We start from the raw sequence: 6,285 nt of genomic DNA, 5'->3' as shown, positions 1-6,285 counted from the left end.
AGAGTGTTTCTTAGGCTGAGTACAAAAAAAAAAAAAAAAAGATTCAGATAGAAACTCCAGGTGCACTCTGTTATTTGCATTTGAAAAATTAAAAACAAACAAATAAACAAACAAACAAACAAAAAGATGAGAATGATAATACAGAACCAGAAATCACTTACTGGAACAGGAATAGATTTAGCATAAGTGTTAAGGAAATAACACTCTTTACCTTCTCCTGCCTAAGTCAGATGCCATGGGATAAGGACTGTCATGCAGCTGCACAGCTCCTGCACCCACATGAATGAATGCATTGTGCTTTGTGCAATCAAAACACAGCAAATGCTTTGTGGCAATAGCAAAATGCCACCTGTTTTATTTTCACAGAAAAAAATACCTATGCATGGATAAAGACAGAGATGATTAAATGATAATTTTGATATCAGACATCAAAGTATTCTCAAGACAGGAACCCACAGCAGACCTTGAGAAATTCCCATTTGCAAAAATCCTAAACAAGTCTGAGAGATACTGCTGCATTTGCTTGCTTTCCTCTAATTAAGAAATATTGTCAAAGGTTGAATAACACCATCATTACATTATTGATTTTTTCACATGTAGCATGAGGTACAGAGATTCCAACAGATTATTGGATGTAACTTCATGATGTTTCCAAAAGACTCCATTCACCCTATGACTAGACTTGGAGCAGGTAACCTCGGAAGTATGTATGTAACCAAAAATTTAGCAGGAGCCAAGCATAAGTAGAATACTGTCTATCTAATTGTAATGTTAACACATTTGTAATATACAAAAATCCATGAAAGTAGGAATTTGTTAGTGAAAATATTATTTAATATAAAGCTTATATTACAAAAGCATGAAATAATCTACCAAAGATAAGGGTGCTAAGAAATTCTCAGGAAAAGGAATGGTAACGTTAACATCTCTGCCAGTTTTGAAAGTGTTAAATATACTCTCTATCTGCATTACCAACCGATACATCTCTTAATGCTTTTGGAGCAATGTTTGAACATAACAGCTATTAGTAAGCTTAGAACTTTCATTCATGGTGCTTCATGGATGATCATTATACTCATGCATTAATAAGGACTTAATCCCACTTCACTTGGGATTAAGTAAGATAATGCATGGTAATGGCAAAATGCTAAAAGCACACTTAAGGCATTTTTCAGAGGTCCTCTGTGACATTATGTTCTCCTCCTTTTATCCAACCACTGAGTAATCCAATAGCTCCTTTTCACCTAGGATGAAATTCATTTTCCTTATACAAATTCCTTCTTGGTTAGATAGATCTGAGCTGATATCTCTACCCACACAAAAGAAAACTGTGTGGATATATGTCTCTGTGAAAAACGTATCTCCTTGATCGGACACATAGTTGGAACTAAAAAGTAGTCAGACAAGAGATTTACTCTACATTTTAGACTTTATACAGATGAGAGGAGTATTCCTGTCTCAGAAAAAAAGTTTGCAGTACAAGTGAAACAAATTTAAGAAATCTGAGAGGCTAACCCAAGGAGACTCTCATGGTTAAATCACTCTCTTGGAAAAGACAAATTCAAATCCTGTCAAGGTGAGAGGAAGGGTGAAAAATAAATGAGTGAATATTATCAGGATCCATAGTGAGTGCTTAACCAACCTTTTTTGGCTATGCTTTATATAGAACATTGTCTGCTCAGTGTGTGGTAAATAATTCCCTGTTCAGAATTATTAGTTGAGAAATAGTAGACTTTCAGCACCTTGGAAAACATTATAATAACATTAACTTATAGGATGACTATGTGCTTAAGATCTAAATCTTAGGCTAGGCTGGCAGATATGTTAGAAGAGCCCCAGTTATTCTTCACTGTAGATTTTGTCACACTGAACTGGATTTTACTACATAAATAAATAAAAGGCTACAATCTCTCAGGTGTCACCACTCAACTTGTACCTAACAAGTGACTTTCTGCTACAGATGTAAGCAACCTGAATGAAGCAGCTGTAATTTTCTAGGGAAAACAAAAACAAAAACAAAAACAAAAAAAAAAAAAAAAAAAAAAAAATGTCCTATGAAGATCATTGAAGAAGTTACGTCTTTTGACCTTGTATTCCAGTACTTAATTATTCCAGTACTTCAGAAGTGGCTACAAAGAGAGCAGAGGTTTTCTCTTGCTAAGGAAGCACATGGAGAAGACAAGGGGCAATGGGTACAAGTTGCATTCAGAGTGGTTTTGTCTTGAAAAGAAAGACCAAAAAAAAGAAAGAAATTTTTCAGAATGGGAGCAATCAATCTTTGGAACCTACCCAGGAACACGTAGAATTTCCCATGCTTTGATGTTTTCAAGATGCAGTTGGACAGGGTGTTAATCTCATCCTGGCTCCTTTTTCCCATAAAAGGTTGGACCTGGTGTTTTTTTGAGGTATCTTCCAACATAGGCTGTTCTATGATTCTAGGAGGAACAACTACTGCACAGCATAACCTGGCAATGCTTGTCTGTTTGTTTGTTTTCTGGATTGAAATACATAAATTTGTTGTGACTGAACATTTTTCCTGAAATATGATTGACTTTTTTTTTTTTAAATAATGGAAACCGCAGATATTCAAGCCCTGTGGAAATGGAAACTGATATTTGCAAAATATAACATTTTTCCTAATTTGATTTTTGACAAATGGTCTCTGTATTTGTTGACTGAAGGGCTGCATTATTAACATTACAGTGGGGACACACAGTGAGCAGCACAGACCTGAGAAAGACTTACAAGCTCAATTTGTATAATGTCTAGAATCACTTTGAGTTTTCAAAAAAACATTGATCATAATACGATACAGAACATATTTAACAGTAATCATTTTAATATAACTTTAATTAGCTCAACTTTCAAAGCAAGAGACACCAAATATTGAATGATTTTGAAATTAGCAGGGCTCAGAACTAAGGAAAGAGATCTACTGATTTTGAATTAAATCAGTGGTACTTTGCAGATTTCCATGTGCTGGTGATTTGGTCCTTTGTTTTACTGTATAAAAGAATCTTCAGTTACAGTTTCAGTTTAAATAGTTCTGAGAGATTTTATTTGTTTGGAAAAATATCTTCTGAACTGTGATTAGTTTGTTGGTCTGTGTCCCTAGATAAAGAAGGATTAGAACTTTAAAGGCAGGCAGAAGTAGAGCTAAGTTAAAACTATAAAACACTTAATCCATTTTTTCCTATACAGGATCACTAAATGCAGTAAATCAGATGCTACTAAAATCTTGGGGGAACTGGTTCAGAGAATTTAACTTCCACAGAGTAATAGAGACACAACAGCAGTGATGCAGGCCACAGCTTTGAATGGAAAAACACAATTTTATTTTTGTAATCAAAGCAAAATATTTAAAAATAATTATTTTCCCTACATTTTTATATTTCTGTGACTTAGAGTTTTAACCTATTTTTAGCTGTTAATGACAGGTGAGGTAGAGTGGCGAGATCTTCCGTGGAGCTTCAGATACAATGACCAGTGATTAGCTTCCAGAAAACATGACTCTAAGATAATTTTATTGCTTCATATCTTAGAACCTTCTGACATCATAAGCACATTTAAAAACTGATATATCTAAACCCTTTATCTATTGACCATTACTGTTCTAAAACACTTACATAACCTATAGCTGATCTGTAGTGTCCCCTTTTATTTTCTTTGTCTCATTCTTTCTTTTTCAAAATGAGAACTACCTCATCTGCAAACTTTTAGTGGCAGTCTGTCACTTTCTATCCAATCATACATTTTTCCAAATTCAGACTGATGTGAAATAAGATTTTGGAAGGAAAAGGAACTTCCAAACTCACCCATGAGAAACTGAATAGATTTGCAATCTGGGCTAAAAAATGTGAGTGGGTATTTTTTCTTGTACTGATAATATAAAAATTCCCTGTGCATCTCTGTACCCAAAAGTGGAATAGCAGAATGCATGAATGTTGAAAAAAAATGTAACGGAAGCTAAGTAGTTTTGCATTGAAAACTATCTTATTCACCCAGTCTTGGTTAGTCTAAGGTTTCACAGGGGATCTGCTTAAAATAAGGAGGGTCTCCAGTAGCTGGGCTGTCATGACTTGACAAATCTTTTTGTTGGAACTTCCCACTTTGAGAAGCTTTCATATGGCCAAGATTACCAGAGACTGACTTTAAAGGTTTCTGGTTACAGTGCCAAGGGAAAAGGAGCTCATCTAAATGAATAGTTAGAAATTGCACTCAAAAGCATTCAGATTCAGTCAGAAGAACCTTGGGCCAAACTCTTCCACAAGCAAACAAATGACTTGGTCATGCATATAGATGGAACAAGGAAGGAGGGGAAAGCTTGTGAATATTTAAAAAGTTGCCCTGCAAGTTGCCGCGATGGCATAATTCTATTTGATTATTTAATTTCTTAAATAAATAAATAAATAAATAGATAAATGTAACTGTACATTAGGAATAGAAAAAAATATATATATATTCTTACTCAGATCTCTTTGGAAAAGAGACTACTGATATTTAGGGACATTCCCCAGGCACAAACAACAGAGCTACATCTCCTGGGGACTGCTCCAGTTACAGTAGCTACCACAGATCTTCTTCACAACTTGCATGGATAATACTTTCCCCATTTTATTAAACATTTATCTTCACATACTCTCTAATCTAGTTAATCAGACCATGTCTGAACTTCCTTTTGCTGACCATACTAGGAAAATATAATCTAACACTATTCATAATCAGTAAATACCCCTCACTGTCAAAGAATTTCTACCAACTATACTAAAGCAGTACCAAAATATCCAGAAAAGTCACATACTATATATTCCCAATATGTGGGAATATATTCAAACTAGAGAATAAGTGCAGGTTCATGTCCCAGTTATTGATTTCAATTTGATTCCTCTAAGGTAAGTTCCTCTAAGGTAAGAGTATCTGGGAAGAAAAGTCGTCCTCAAATGAGTTTTTTACAAATAAGAAAACTGGCATAAAAGCTTGAAAAGTTAGTCTTCTCTCTTGAATTAAACAATTCTACTGTACAGATTATGCCAGAACCTTAATATAAACCTTCAGATAATATTTAACCCACAGCTAGTGAAGTGAAGGGTGTCTTTGCTTACTTCCAAATCATGCCATACATGTATATATCCAGAGAGCCAGTTTGGGAGCTTAATTGCCTGAGAGGATATAGAAACAGTTTGGAAAGTAATAACTGGGAACTGACTGAAGAAACTTAACCCATTTAGACCTTCCATTTATAACGGTGTTAATCTCAAAAAGGAGAGAAACAAAGATAATTTTGCTGGCTAAAAAATAAGTCATAGAGCAGAGCTCTGGAAAAACATAGAAAAAACCTTGAATACTTCGGTGTTTTTATTTTGGGGGAGGATTTCCATTTGTCACACTACTGGGCTAAGGGTTAAAGACATTTATGTGGTTAGTGTCAAACTAGATAAATCCAAAATCATTTCAATAAATCCCTAGCTGCAAAATGAGTTCAAGCCTGAGCTTTGAGTGAATTTTCTTCTTGTTTTGCTTTTGATTTGCTTGAAATGACAAAACAAGTAAATGAACAAACAGAGAAATCCAGATAAAGAGAAATAGCAGCATGAACACACAAAAAGCTAAAAAATGTTCTTAAAATAATATAGTGAAATTTGGCTATGCAGTGGCATGCTTCCTGGCAATTTAGTAATGTATTTGCCAAGGGCCAAGTTTAAACCTGCTTTGCATCTCCTGTATCAGAGAGCATTTAGGCTGAAGTACTTTCCAAAGAAGCTGTAGGAAGACCATATGAACCAGTGAGAAGGACATAAGGAATTAGTATGAAGACAAAATTTGGGTATGTATTGATTTTAGTAGCTTCCGTATCTATGGCTTCTTACTTAAACAGGTTGTTTTCTGTACTGCATCACTCATGGAGTTTCAGCCAATAGGGATTTATTCTCTGTTGTTTTCCATCACTTTGCCTCTAGAAGAAGGGCTTCTGATCAAACTTGTACAAACTGCACCAAGGGAACAGGCTTGTTCTTCAGCACATGGTGGAGCTGGTACCTCCATCTGCTCTACCATGGGAATGGAGGACATCAGTGTGTGGAATGAAGATTTGGAACCATTTCTCTCACATTCTGAATTGCTCAGGAAGCATTTGTAGCCAAGGCCATCTGACAGATGTCTGTTTCACTCAGGACTAATATCAGTGATCATTATGGTGTAATATGTGTCTCTGAGCCTCCACTGATCAGCCGATTTAAGATACTCTTGCAGATAGATCATCCCGTACATACTTTTCCCAGAACCGTG

The sequence above is a fragment of the Aythya fuligula genome, chromosome 1, assembly GCF_009819795.1.
Source record: "Aythya fuligula isolate bAytFul2 chromosome 1, bAytFul2.pri, whole genome shotgun sequence".
NCBI classification, from domain to species: domain Eukaryota; kingdom Metazoa; phylum Chordata; class Aves; order Anseriformes; family Anatidae; genus Aythya; species Aythya fuligula.
The sequence above is the reverse complement of the archived record's forward strand: the minus strand, read 5'-3'. Positions refer to the sequence as shown.